The sequence below is a fragment of the Hemicordylus capensis genome, chromosome 6, assembly GCF_027244095.1.
Source record: "Hemicordylus capensis ecotype Gifberg chromosome 6, rHemCap1.1.pri, whole genome shotgun sequence".
Lineage (NCBI taxonomy): Eukaryota > Metazoa > Chordata > Lepidosauria > Squamata > Cordylidae > Hemicordylus > Hemicordylus capensis.
This window is the reverse complement of record NC_069662.1, coordinates 144,060,301-144,075,619: the sequence shown is the minus strand read 5'-3', so window position 1 is coordinate 144,075,619 and position 15,319 is coordinate 144,060,301. Positions and strand designations below refer to the sequence as shown.

Below are 15,319 nucleotides of genomic sequence, written 5' to 3'. Positions count from 1 at the left end.
TAAATGAAGATGGCTCCCTGTCCCCAAAGGGCTCACATTCTAAAAATTCAAAGGGCTGTGTGGATAATTCTGAATACCCTCTTGGTTATACCCCCAGTACTGCCTGATAAGCTATCTCCCCAACTCAGTAAATGATACTCAGAAGTAACTCCCTGATGCACACAAGCCTGTCCTTTGCTTAAGGAACGGCAGTTCATAAATTGCCGTTTTCCACTGAGTGTTCTAAATGATGCATTCCATGGAAGGCTTCATTGTCAAAATCTGGTTTTCTGAATTGCTACTTGTATTAATAGGACAGAGCCTTCAATTATGTACACAATGACTTCTATTGCATAACTGGTCTTGTTGCTACAGGCTACAATTAACTGCATGTAGTTGTCCAAATTAGCTTTGGTCAACTCATCTTAAATAAGGCACCATTTATACAATGTCACAATCAGCAGGGCCATGTAAACCAGTCCTAAGACAGCATACAACAACTTTGTGTTTGTGTTTTCCTCAGTAGGGCAGCCTTATAGGCTGGATTCAGATGTAATGCTAAATCCCGACGAATTTCAGTTTGCAGACAATCAAGGACACAGACCAACCCTAGCACCTCCAAGACTGTTCTTGGCAGCATCTATGTCACTCCTGCAGATGCACTTGCATTTCCTACAAATAGAAGGAACCAATCAGCAAGTGCTAAAGGTGCAAAGATCTTGATGTCACTTAACCCATTCCATGCCCTCTCCCACAAACAAGGCAAAGCTCGGCAGCCTGAAAGCGCTCACAAATACTGTGCCTTCTCAGGGTGGGAAGTGTCCTGTATTTGCAGGCAGGTGTTTAAATCTCCTACTAGCAGAGCACTCTTGTTGTTTGGGCAACAGACTGGGATGCTCAGAGAGGCAAGGGGGAGGTTCTTGCAGTCCTGTCCATCAACTAGCTTATCAGTGTGGGTCGGGAAGGGAGGAAAAGGCAAAGATGGAGAACAAATACCTCTCCCCCACAAGGTTCCCGTCCTCCTGTGGGAACAATGCCTATGTTGAGAGCCAGCATGGTGTAGTGGTTAGAGTGCTGGACTAGGATGGGGAGACCCGAGTTCAAATCCCCATTCAGCCATGATACTAGCTGGGTGACTCTGGGCCAGTCACTTCTCTCTCAGCCTAACCTACTTCACAGGGTTGTTGTGAGGAGAAACCTAAGTATGCAGTACACCACTCTGGGCTCCTTGGAAGAAGAACGGGATATGAAATGTAAAAATAAATAAAATAATAAATATGTGAGGGGAACACACTTTGAAAGGGAAAGGCAGTATGTGGTTGTTCAACAGTGGAAGCTTCAATAGCAAGCTTGCAGATTGCAAGATTAACTGCCCAGTTGAAAGAGGTACGTGGTGGTGGTGGTTCAAGTCCAGCTGCAGGGAAAAGGACATGCAGCATCTGCAAGCATAGCATGCCTTCCGGACTCTGGCTGGTAACTATAGACAGACAGATATAACAGGAGAGAAAAGGCAGTGAGAATGGAACCCACACGTCCCACTCCACAGAACAAGGCTCTAACCCTGCAGCCTCCAAAACAGGCAGATAAACCCCTGCTAACTTGGCAAAGAGGCACCTTTTAATGTGGTGGTTCTCTTTATTTAGCAGGGGGAGAATACCTGGCCCTATCCACCCCCAGCACAGTACCTCCAGTGACTGTTGCTGGTGCCTATCTTATGTTTCTTTTTGGATTGTGAGCCCTTTGTGGACAGGGATCCATCTTATTACTTCTCTCTACCTTGCATGTAATGATCTTGGCCATGTAGCTCAGTACTAACACCTCCCTGCTTGGAGCTATGGCTTATGGAATAGCTATAGTAACAAGGCCCCTGGTTCAGTCTCTGTCCATGAGCGTAGAAAGGGATGGAAGAGAGATTCCCAAGCCAGTGTACAGGTATAATGTAGGGAGATCCTTGAACAACTGCTTTGTCTAGTCTCCACATGCCTTGTGATTTTGGACATCTCCCATGCCACCCCAAAGCCCAAATGGTTTATCTCGCCTGTAGTGACCAGACGGAATGTATGGCTATGAGCTATTGGAGGTGAGCTGGAGCTCAAGTGCACAAAAGAGAGAGAAGATGCCTCCCTCTGAGTAGAATCTCACTCTGACAGCTTGGGTGGATAACAAACGGGATCTGGAATCCAATCTAACTTCCATTACCACAAAGGATGATGATGATGATTAACCATATTTATATATTGGTTTTCAACCAAAAACATTAAGATCACAAAGGGTGTACATAACAAATGGAAAGAAAGGATGGTGCCCTGTTCCAAAGGGCCTTGTATTCTAACAAGAAACTCAAGGGAGATCCCAGCAAACAGCCACTGGAAAAGATGGTATGCTGGGATTGTTCGAGCTAGACCCTGGCAGCATCAGCTCTCAGCTGCAATGTCTCATAGTGGCCACTGGGCGGGGGCGGGCGCTAGGGTCATGGATAAAAGTGCTGGACTCCTCCCCTCTTTTTTTCTTCAAGTGTTAGTTTCCATTTTGTCTCTCCAGAGGTGGCTGGCTGTTTTGGTCTCTCTCTTCAGCCCTGAGCTACAGCTGATATTAAGCTGCAGGCTCTTTCACTTTTGTTTGTAACCTTTTCTTTAAATAAATCCTTTTAGTTCTTCAATACTAAAGAGCTGTCTCAAGAACCCTTGCTTTGCTGCTTTCTCACCAAACTGGTCTTGCTTTGCTATTTGGGGACTGAACTGCCATTCTTCCCCTACAGGGATGCCAAGAGACAGTTCCTCTGCTAAATATGAGAAGCACCACTTAAAAGATGCCTCTTTAACAGGATCACAGCTGTGAAATAGTTAACACTAATTGAACAGCATTCATGATGGAAGTGTTTTCTGACAGTGAAAATCTATAATCTAGAGTAATTATAGAAAATCTATAGTATAATCTATAGATTATAGTATATAAATCTACAGTAGTGTGTTAACTCTTTGTTTTCTAACTTTTTGTTTAACTAATGTTTTACTTTATAATAATAATATAAGGTTGCTAACTTCTGACCTAGCAGGGCTTCTGAGCTGTATGGCAAGTAGCAGGTGCAGCATGCAAAGATACAAAAGCTCTGCTAGAACAAAAAGCGGGCAACCTCACAGAGCTGCAGCTAGATTCACAGAGGTGCTGTGGGGCTTTCTTGCCATCTGTTTTATCCTGGGGTGGGGTGGGGGGGCATTCTTCTCTCTGTGCCTGTTGGAGAGCAGCCTGGAAAGAGCCAAGAGGGATAGTAATGAGCAGTGAACAGCAGTTGCAGTGGATTGTGCTTGAGGCGAGATGTCCTGCAGGTGGTAGTGAGCAAGTGTTGGAGGGAGAAGTGTGCCCCCAGTGGTCTTCTAGTTCTGCTATCTCAGCTCCCTTCCTCCCATTGGTTTCAACCCCAGTGCCCACATTCAGAGGTTAGCCTGGGAATTATTTGCACATAGCTTCATGCTTCAGCGAAGCCACTTTGAATGCTGAGCGAAGCCACTTCAAACTACACTTGTGGCATTGAGGGAAGCAGCCCCTCCTCTCTGCTCTCGGATTTTGTTCTGAAACAAGTCCACATGGCATGCTCCGTGTTTTCCTTCTAGCCAATGGCGGGCGGTGGCGGGGGGGGGGGAAGCTTCCTAAAGAGTGATATCTGCATTTCTAAAGGGAATATGCCTCTTATGCTAATGATTCTACTTCAGTGCCTCTCCCTATTTGCTCCGGCGTTTCCAGAAAAAAGTAAAACCAGCATTTTCAAAATCCAGGAATACGTCAAGATAAGCTAGAATTTGCATCACAAAGCCTGATTTGTTTGGGAAACCCAAGAATCTCGAAGGGACTTTGGAGTAAGTTTGGCTGGTGTGTGAACGCACGCACTCTCTTCTGAAGGAGATTAGGGGTGGAAGCCCTGTGTGTAAGCCTCCTGTTGAGGAACATAGGAAGTTGCCATATTCTGAGTCAGACCATAAGTTCATCTAGCTCAGGATTGGCTTCACAGACTGGCAGCGGCTTCTCCAAGGTTGCAGGCAGGAATCTCTCTCAGCCCTATCTTGGAGATGCTGCCAGGGAGGGAACTTGGAACCTTCTGCTCTTCCCAGAGCAGCTCCATCCCCCGAGGGGAATTTCTTGCAGTGTTCACACATCAAGTTTCCCATTCATATGCAACCAGGGCAGACCCTGCTTAGCTAAGGGGACAAGTAATGCTGTTCACCCGTACCCTGCAGGGAGTTACGACAGAGTACTATAGAGTGTTCTCTGAAGTCTGTTCTCCCTCATAGCCAGGCTATAATCATGCAAAGAGAAGGGGATTCATGAGTGTATGACCCGAAATAGCAGTAGAGTTCTAGTTTCTACATATAGATTTGTGCCTCTGCCTTCCTTTCCCCATTCCAGACAGTTTGTACTTATTCTGTATCTTAAACAGATGTTTTTTCCTACCCTGCTAAGGTAGCTTTCAATCTGAACAATCAGTGAAGTAAGAAAAACACAATGTTCATCTATTGTTAAATTTTTATTCTGTCTTCCATTAAAACAATCTGAAGGCAGCTTACAAAACCTCTAAAATAACATAAGACTATAAAACAGTTACACAATAAAAATATTAAACTGGAATATAAAAAGACAAATCTTATGAAAAGTTTTTTTGAAAGCATACACAACAGGACTATAAAGTACAGAGCAGAAGCAAAGAAAACACTTCTATAAAAGCCCGAATAAAAAGCCAAGATTCCACTTGCTTTCTATGTTACAAGGCAGCCAGAAATAAAAACAAGACTCAGTTGTCAGTATTGGGCAAAACAGAATTTGAGAGAGAACGTGATGAGTATTTATAACAGTCATACTTAATCTTTTGAGGCATGGAAATAATGGTTTTTGTACCAGTCTATACCCCATGTTGCTGCAGTTCATTAGTTTACTCAGCTGTTTGCCTCAGCTGCTGGGAGAATAGATCCGGAGTGATTTGACACACACATACACACACACCCGTCCCACAGGGCTGGGTTGGGAAGGTCTTCCCCAAGCTCTCTCTAGTCAGCCTAGGGTGTGCCAACTGAGGGTAGAGACCCTTGGCTTCCCTGTTTGCTTTATTTCCCAAGTAGTCACTTGTGCGGACAGCCAAAGTCACTGTTTGGTCAAGTCGGTGTCGAGTCCTGGCGCCCACAGAGCCCTATGGTGGTCTTTGGTAGAATACAGGAGGGGTTTACCATTGCCATCTCCCACGCAGTATGAGATGATGCCTTTCAGCATCTTCCTGTATCGCTGCTGCCCAATAGAGTACCAGCGGGGATTTGAACCGGCAACCTTCGGCTTGTTAGCCAAGCCTTTCCCCGCTGCACCACTTAAGGTGGCTAGACTGCCTTAATGGCTGACATCTCTTCCCCGCTACTCCCTCACGCCAGTTTCTGGATTCTCTCTCCTCTCCCCCAGATCATATTCTGATATGAAAGATAACTGGGAGTTGGCTGCTGGGTAGATTGAAATGTGTTGACAAGTTTGAGTGCCTTGCCTTGCTAGTTTAGTCCTGCCTTTCAGCCTCGGTGCATTTATTTCTTGCCTCAAACACCCTTGAAAGGGCAAAACAATAGTAGTGGGACGATGTAAACTTGATTCTCACAGCAGGATGCCCATTACCCAAATCTGCAGGACAAGTTATTTACAGCTTGTTTAGCTTTCAGTTGTCAAAATTATACTTTGTATTTAATTTTTAATAATACATACAGAAAAATAAAAATTTGGTAATGAGATTTTATCTTTTGTTTTAGTGTCCATGGTATATGAAGACAAGACTTCCAGATAGAAGAAAGGAATTTAATTGGAAAGGACAGGCAACTTAGGAAAAACTCAGCAGTTAAGCCAGAGTTGGGGCGGGGACAGGAGGCATAAATTAGAGATTATATGCATTAAGAGTACATATCTAATATTCTCCATGACGTTTTGTAGCTATTGCATAATAATGTTTCATATGATCCCTAGATTTATAAACTAGCCAAACATGCCTGTTCTTGACTTGGAAGTATCCGTGGTAGGTATCAAGAGCAGGAAGAGGGACTGTTTCAGGAAAAACAAAACTCTGTAAAATGCTGGTCATGTGAGTCTTAGATTATTGGAAGCTTGTACTGATCTATTTCTAGCTAAATGACAGGAGAGCCCAATAATTTTCTCTTTACCCCCATGGGCGGCTGCCGGTTTGATCATAGAAGCACCTCTAGGGAAGGGATGCTTAATTAATTAATGTGGTACTTACTTACTTACTTAATTAATTAATTTCAATTTCTATGCCACCCTTCCAAAAAATGGCTCAGGGTTTACACAGATAAATAATAAACAAATAAAATGGCTCCCTGTCCCCAAAGGGCTCACATTCTAAAAACACACACAAGATAGACACCAGCAACAGTCACTGGAGGTCCTATGCTGGGGTTGAATAGGGCCAGTTACCCTCCCCCTGCTAAATAAAGAGAATCACCACATTAAAAGGTACCTCTTTGCCAAGTTAGCAGGGGTTAGGGTTAGTGTCCATGGTATCCTTTCCCTTCCATGTGCCCTTAGTTTAAAATCACTGCTATTAAACTAGCATCTCTTTCCCCATTGGAGCCATTAACAGCTTCGAGGGAGGGCAATTTAGATTAGAGAAATCACATGGGGGTGGGGGGAGAGCTAAGCACTTCCTCTTCACTGCTTCTTTGGTCACATTGGCTTCCCCCTCCCCCATGGCTGTTCCAAAGAAAACAGTACGGTATTCGGCAGGGGCGGGGGGGGGGGGCGTGGATCTGCCTTCTTGGGTCAAATGTAGCACTATATCTCCAGAGCTATCCATGAAGCATTCTGCTTCTCTCTTCTCACCTGTCTGGTAGCTCAGTATTGTTCTAACTGTTTTTATCTGAATGGCGTAGGGACACTTACTTTATGCTGGATTTGTCGCTTCTGAGCATTCCCCAGTCTAGCCCGATTTATCTGCTGTGCACAGAAAATGCAGGGGAGGATATATCGCCTCTTCTAGAGTGCAGTTGCTAGGAAGACATTCTTGGTTGCCAGCAGAGTTTGCAAGCGTATTGGTGGAACCCTGCTGAAGAACATTGCTGTACCGTAAATCTGATGGCTATAGCATGTGATAGGAGCTTGTGGTGCTTTCTGTGACACAGCTAGTTTTCATGTCACTGTGATGCCATATGACCTAAGAGGAGACTCTCACATGTTTCCCTGCAGAGGTGCTCAGTGAGACAGTAATCTTATTTGGATGTATTGCTAAACTCTGCTTTAGTGCTAGGTGAACATGCCTAAGGGGGCTTGCCTACAGGAGAAGGAGAGTGGAAGCTTCTGTTTCTACTTTAAGAACAAACAATGAGTTTGTGCATAAGACAGAACTGTGGTTTGTTTCACTTTCGTTCTCCTCCTTGTATTTGCGGATGGGATGGGATGTGTTCTTAGGGATGTGTTCTTCTGTTCCCTTAGCTCATTTATGCAGCACTAAACCATATTATATTATGGTTTTATAATATTATTTATAATATTATATGTAACACTTAAAACTTTGCTAAGTTGGGAATGTGAAATATGTTTAAACTTAGAAATAGTGCTGTTTGGTCTGTTTATGAAATTATGAAATTTGGTCTGTTTATGAAATAAAATGTAAAACTATTTATAGCTTTTAGTTGAACAGTAACTGCATATATTGTATAGCCACTGTATATATTATTAGATATATTTAGTATACTCTCATATATTTAGTAATTATATATACCCACTGTTGCAGACTGCAGCATTTAAGATATCTAAGCATATACTGGTGTATGTTTACAAGAAAGTTGAAAACAAGATCATCAGTGTTTCTGTGAAGGCCTTTACAGACCTTATGTAGGTTTGGCAGTGATATTTAGGCCCCGCTATTGTAATTGTGGTCACCTTAAGTGGCGCAGAGGGGAAATGCTTGACTAACAAGCAGAAGGTTGCCGGTTCCAGTTCCTGCTGGTATGTTTCCCAGAATATGGGAAACACCTATATCAGGCAGCAGCAATATAGGAAGTTGCTGAAAGGCATCATCTCACACTGCACGGGAGATGGCAGTGGTAAACCTCTCTTGTATTCTACCCCCCCAAAAAACCCCACAGGGCTCTGTGGGTGCCAGGAATCGAAATCAACTTGATGGCACACGTTACCTTTACTGTAACTGTAATGCACCACTGAGAGACCTTAAAGGCCAAGCTGAAGACGTATCATCCCGGAGAGAATCTATCTATGTGGTTGCTAAGAGTCGACACTGACTTGACGGCACTTAATCAATCAATCAAACACTGTAGCTGAACTTGAGTACAGCTATGGTGATATGTGTGCTGTGGCATCTTGTTGAGAAACTCTATTAGGCTCTCCTGTGATTGTGAGGAGTTGCTATAGGCTTGAGACAGTATGAGACAGGGTGGAGGGAACTGCTGCTTTTACATGCCAAGGAGTGCATGTCTTGTAGAGTATGGGCTCCCTCTTCTGGCCAGAATTAATACTGTTCTCAGGAGATAAGTGCCGAAAGCTTTTTCAAACGTATATAGTAAAAATACCCCTAGAATGAAGAGTAGGGCATCACTCCTTTTAACTAGAGTTAGTAACAAATTACATATCATGCCAAACTTAGGATTGGGAGGGAGGGTGCTTGTGATTCCGCAGACGGATCCCATTTTCTGTTATGTTATGAAACTTTTGGTCTGTCTAATAATTGCTGGTCTATGACAGTAATAAATTCAGTTCATATACTGAAGTAAGCTAAGTAAGTAAGTATTCCACTAAGTAAGCAGTGGTGTTGCTTGTTACAGTCAACAGGGAAACTGTTTCTATATCATTTAGCTCCTATACTTAATGTTCCCTTTATTAAAAAAATGTGAGGTGGCATATTTTGAAAGGTTCAGGGCTAGTTGGGCTTCTTGTGAATTACACAATTGAATGTTTGTTTAACAATATGTGTAGTTATTTTTAAAGGCAGAATATTTTCCCCATTGTTGATTACATTAATACATGGGATTGATAATCGAGGAATTATGCATGTTGCAAAGCTTCCATGTGCCTTTAAAATACCTGTAGTAAGAACAGACTCTTTAAAAGTTTTGAAGCTTGTCATTTTGATAAATATTGACCACTTTATATATGGCATTATTAAGTCAGCACAGTTAGGTTATTGATAACTGGCAAAGCTTGTCAGACTAGAAGGCACAATCTAATAAATTGAGCTAATAGAGAACTAAGTTATTTTATAGGAGCTATTATTAAGGAAGTGTTTTCCCATTAGAATTTGCCTACACATTTAAAAATGTCATGCCTTGAATAAACAAAGCTAAAAAGACTTCAGTGTTGCTGGAGTTCAGGAATGTGGGTGTCTATAACCTGCTAACTGGGCAAAGAGGCACCTTTTACCGTGGTGATTCTCTTTATTTAGCAGGGGGAGAGTAACTGGCCCTATCCACCCCCAGCACAGTGACTGTTGCTGGTGTCTATCTTCTGTTTCTTTTTAGAATGTGAGCCGTTTGGGGACAGGGATCCATCTTATTTATTTATTATTTCTCTGGGTAAACCGCCCTGAGCCATTTTTGGAAGGGCGGTATAGGAATCGAATTAACAACAACAACATCATCATCATATTCATGTTTGTGTAAATACGGTATAACTTTTCTCTTCAGCAAAGTAAGTGGAAAAAGAGAATGTAAAAGTACTGGGTTTTCTGTTTGAAATGACCTGAAATATTTTCTAAAAAATTATATTATTGCTAGCAATAAAAATGTAAACTTTGCTTTGTTTTAAGCAAAGGTTTTGAAAAGAGATTATGCTCAATAGTTATATATTTTGGATTTTAAGCAAGTTTAATCAATGTTGAATCTTGGATGATTCCCTCTCCCTTCCTGCCTCCACCGTAGTAGCATTTTCTGTTATGAAATGTATACTATGGCTATACAGGATATGTCAGGGCTCCAAGCGAATGTTTGCATTTCCTGGCTTTTTGTTTCAACAAAATGAACAATGCTGTATTGAAGCAGTTCTGGCTTTAGTAAAATGATTGTGCTGAATTAGATTTTCTTGTTTAGTAGGAAGCTATTATATACAGTAATTTTCTGGTCTCATGTAGAAAACTAGCAAAACTAAATACAAATGAAGCTCTTTGGCTCATATGAGCATTTAAGCTCCTGGAACGGAGCTGGGTCAGTAGCTCTGTGACCATGTTAATACTTTTGGCTCTGAACCTATAGCCATAAGGAAATATTCTGTTTTTGCATGAACAGGATGCTATTCACTGCTACTCCTCTTGAATTAATCCATGCGAAAGACTTCAGCTTCAAATGAGCATTCATACTAAATCGTTAGTCCGTCTACAATTTGGCTGTAGTTTAGGTTTAAAAGCATTTAAGTCCTTGCTAAATGAAATATATCTGCAATGTTTTATACGCTTGTACATGAAGTGATGAAAATACTTTTAAAATTGGTCTTGCGTTTATCTCCTCCAAATAAAAACTTGAGAAAAGTACAGTTGACTTTGAGCAAAATGAATTATAAATTGCCTGTGGAGGAATTTGTATGGATAAAAATATTTCTCCAGAAAAAAGTTTAGCAGCTGTTGTTAATACTGTGGTACTACATTGTTAGAATGAATTGTAAAAGACACATTGCTATTTTAAGTATTCTGGTGATTTTCTTGCTTTGTGGGTTTTTTAAAGTGTGGGAACACATGCTAATAACCATTTTTAGTTATTGTCACTTCAGTGAACTGTTAAAAGTTGGCATCTTAAGCAGATGGTTGCTGTAGGTGTTACTTTAATTTGGAATTTGTACTTAAATAGAAGGAAGGATCATTAGGCTTTGTAGTTAAAAGGTTTAAGTAGGACTCCATATTGTTGCCAAATAAACATCCAGGTTAAAATGCTGCACTGTGCTTGAAAGTTGAATCAACCAAGTCTGAATCTTCTGTTTAAGGATATTCCTCGTTCGTTTTCTCCTGTGATATGGAAACCATATTGCTTTCTCAGTTTCTCCACATTTCAGATTATGTGAAGTTCTAATACTAATAAATGACTTTCGAATGTTTTCTCACATAAAATTTCTGGACCAGTTCACACATTGAGGAATGTGAGGAATAGCATAAATGAGACTTGTGGATCTGTCTTGCTTGTGTTGCTTGTCTAGGATCATTCCCTCCATACTAAAACAAAAGCTGCAAGAAGAAGAACTTGGAGTCATGTGTTGCCTTTTCTCACTTGTGTGTAACACGAACCATCCCTAGATAGGAAGCTGCCATATACTGAGTCAGACCATTGGTCCATCTAGTTCATTATTGTCTTCACAGACTGGCAGTGGCTTCTCCAAGGTTGCAGGCAGGAATCTCTCTCAGCCCTATCTTGGAGATGCCAACGAGGGAGCTTGGAACCTAGATGCTCTTCCCAGAGCAGCTCCATCAGGGGAATATCTTACAGTGGTCACAAATCAGGTCTCCCATTGATATGCAACCAGGGCAGACCCTGCTTAGCTAAGGGGACACGTCATGCTTGCTGCTACCACAAGACCAGCTCTCCCTCTTTTGCATTCTTCAAATACAAATAGAATTATTATAGCAAACAACTGCTAGCTATGTATTTCAGGACAAAAGATTTTTACATCAGTGAAAGCTAGAGGCAAAGCAACACAAAATGTCCATATTCCCCAGTGTGTGCAACCCCTGCTAACTGAGCAAAGAGGCATCTTTTAAAGTAGAGCCCCCCTTAGATTTTGCAGGGAAATAGCAACTCTCCCCTATTCATCCTAGCATAGAATCCTTCCCTGTGGCTGCTTCTAGTATCTCTTTTGTGTTTCTTTTAAACTTTTGAGCCCCTTTTGAGATAGGAGCCATCTTCTTCCTCTTGTACATGAACTTCTTTCTGATATTCTTGAAGAGCAGTATATAAATAACAATAAGAAAATTTCACCGTCGTGAGTAGCAGTGCAACTGAATCTCAGGGAGATGTAATATTGGCCCTAGCAGTCACACAAATTCTGTCTGTTCCAACACTTCTCCAGGTAGTTGACTTTTTCCTTTTGCTGCTTTTGCTATGTATGTTTGTTAGATTTATATCCTGCTTTTAAACCATCATGTACTCAACGTGGTTGGCAACATTTCAAAATATCATTGGAATATTGAATTCTTACATCTCCCAAAGTTTCCAGAACTTGAGTTCTCCCTTTGGGGGGTGGTTTTGCTATTGCGGAACCCTCCTCAACATCTTCTAACTATCCCTTCCCCATCATTTTGTAGTTGACTAAAGGAAACCCCACATCATCCTCTCTGCTGCAAAGCAGTATTCCTAAACATAGATGTGTGACCCTAATTTGTCCACACCCTTAGTCATCACTCTATGGCATCGGCTGGGCTGATATTTCCTGGAACCTGATACTCTTTTAATGAGAATTGGGCTCTTGAGGGGAAGATATCTACCCTGCCAGCAATGCTAGGCATCGGATGGAATAGAAGCAGCCTATTGTAATTGTATCTTCTTTTGTGCAAGGAGCCTTGGCAATCCTTCTGGATCGAAAGGTGGGAGAAAAGTCAAATCGCTTCTAGAACTAGTTTAGTTTAGATAACCAGTAATGGTGCAGCGGGGAAATGACTTGATTATCAAGCCAGAGGTTGCCAGTTCGAATCCCTGCTGGTAGGATTCCCAGAAACACCTATATCGGGCAGCAGCGATATAGGAAGATACTGAAAGGCATCATCTCATTCTGTGTGGGAGGAGGCAATGGTAAACCCCTCCTGTATTCTACCAAAGACAACCACAGGGTTCTGTGGTTGCCAAGAGTCGAAACTGACTTGACGGCACACTTTACCTTTAAGGTTATAAGCTTTCAACAAAGCCTACTCTTGACTCAGTCATGATTACAGCCTCCTGTCTGTAATATTCAAAGGAGTACACATGAAGTACTTTTGAGTATCTTTAGTGTGTTTATATAGCACTTTTCCTATATGCCAGTATAAAATGAATCCATTGTATTGTAGTGGGAGCAGATGATGTGTATGCTAGTAGCAATAATTGCACTTGGTATATTATAGAAACATTATACTGAATATTCTCTCTCTCTCTCATATATATATATATATATATATATATATATATATATATATATATAAAAATTACATTGTCATCTTAAGCTACTTTTTTCAAAAATAAAGGAAATACAGGGTTGTAATGATTATCCATATTCTTCTTCTTTTTGGTCCGAAGATATTTTCAATAAAAGACAATGCACCATTCCACATAACCACTAGATGTCACAAGTATTACAGGAGCCTGAGAGGTTACTAAGGGCCCGGTGGAAATTCAACATATCACTGAACTTCACATTTTCCTGTTTCCACATGGTAGATGCCAGAAGAATCTGATACAGTGTGATATAGAAGCAAGGTACAACTGGAATAATGAAATTTTTTTAAAATAGGCCTTTTTAAAGGGCTAGTTCTAACAATCCTATGGGGCATTGTAAATGCCTCAGGTGCACTTGATACTCCTTTTACGTTCCTGGCTTTTGGTTGTGTTTTTATGGAAAGATGGATTGAACTTCAATTTAAGAATATTCGGTAATCCCTCTCAGGACATACTATAACAGCTGGTATTTCTGTATTGCAGCAAATCGATTCCATGCAACAGTCAGCAGTACTTATAGCTGGATTCTGACACAAAATTACAAAGCATTTTGAAACAAATTTTGCCAAAGCAAACACCACTGCAAAAATGTAACTTAATTTACAAGTTTTGGGGAGAAGAATCCTGTTTCATTCCAACAAAATATTAAGCTTTTTACTGGTAAGGATTTCACCAGGTCATTTACTTTTGACTAATATATATCTAGAGATTCTGGAGGGAATAACTTCATACCACACAGCTTCTTAAAATAAGAGAGTTTGAAAGCTTAGATTGAGGCATTTAACCACAATAAAGAAATATGAAGAATGACATCCACACTTATTAAGACTGAGTATTGTCTAGTTTATTAGAACTTCAGTGTTTAAACTAAAGAATCTGTAATCTTAATTGGTAATCTTGCAATCCTTATGTTCATTAATATGGATAATATGCTTTTAATATGGAATCAGAGGTCTGAGAACTGATGGAGCTCAGTAATATTTTTTTAAAAAAAGAGCTGGCTGGCTAGACTAACTGGTTTGGTTCTGCAATAACTGTGTGTTTTGTATGTCCAAGTTGTAAAATTTATTTCCTTTTTGACATACACATGTTACACTTGCACAATGATAGACTGAATTGATGCTTTGGAAAACTTGTACAGTGTGTCCTTGGCTTGATCTCCAGTGGGATTTCTAAACATTTAATCTGTGTTAATTTGTATGTAGGTATTCTGGCTTCCTCTGCTTTCAAGGGTTAGTAAACAGAGTTGTGATTGAAAATAATGGCTGCACTCCAATGCAGAGTCAGTAGCTTTCTATGTTCTTAAATAGACCACAGTGCAACACAGACTTTGCACATCCACTTGTTGAATTTTAATAGTCAAGTCTTCAACTTCTTATAAATGTTTCAAAGCAATTTTAATTTGTATTTATAAGTTGCTATAATTTTAGTAAGCCGTATTTTGGAAGAGACATTTGCAGGTAGAGATGTGCTCGAACTGGTTTGGCGCTTCCGGATGGAGGGCACACCCAAGCTAGTGGGTGCGGGGGATTGGGTCCTTTTCAAAAGGAAGAATGCTGGTGCTTACTTGCTCCTCTGCTTCCTCACCACTCATCCCGGATTGGTGCTGGCGTGCAAAAGACCATGTGCAGCTGCTTTCTTGTATCCAGCAGCCTGAGCGTGGCATTGGTACACACAGCGGTCATGTGCGTGTCGACGCCATGTGCAGTCTGCTGGGAACAAAGAAGCAGCCACACGCAGTCCGTTGCACACCAGCGCTGATCCTGGATGAGTGGTGGGTGATAGAGGAGCAGGTAAGCACCAGCATTTCTCCTTTTAAAAGGAAACAATCTTGGCCCCACCAGTGGCTGCTAAACCAGCTCGGGCACATCGCGGTTGGAAGGGAGAAAACATATGATGGTTTTGTTGCCATTCATTCATAGGAATGACATGCTATACAAAAGTGGCCACATTTGAAAATTTAAATGCTCGTAGTAGCTTAAAATAACTATGATGGTAGAATACACAAAGTACTTCTGTGAATATATCTGTGGAAAAAGCTCATGTCACTTTGTTACTTTTTAAAAAGAATGATCTGAAGGCATCGACTTGCTCTCTCTGTTTTCTGTCATGAAGCAAGCGTGTTATAATGCCATACTGTCAGGAGAGGAATTTTTGCCTTCATCCCCTGTTTGTGGACTTCGCAGAGGCTG

General features: G+C 41.2%; 1 protein-coding gene across 9 annotated transcripts in view; it reads left to right on the top strand.

Moving 5' to 3' along the window:
* Nucleotides 1-15,319, top strand: part of MPP7 (MAGUK p55 scaffold protein 7) — a 151,699-nt gene that overhangs the window by 22,464 nt on the left and 113,916 nt on the right. For 3 of the 9 annotated variants that reach the window (XM_053262883.1, XM_053262888.1, XM_053262887.1), the window contains exon 2: nucleotides 5,751-5,835. The exons of 4 other annotated variants lie outside the window; for them this stretch is intronic. The gene's annotated coding sequence lies outside the window, so the exon portion shown is untranslated. Of the gene's footprint in view, nucleotides 1-5,750; nucleotides 5,836-13,210; nucleotides 13,389-13,610; nucleotides 13,788-15,319 lie in introns of those variants that run through there. 2 more of the 9 variants (XM_053262881.1, XM_053262882.1) reach the window with 2 other exon arrangements.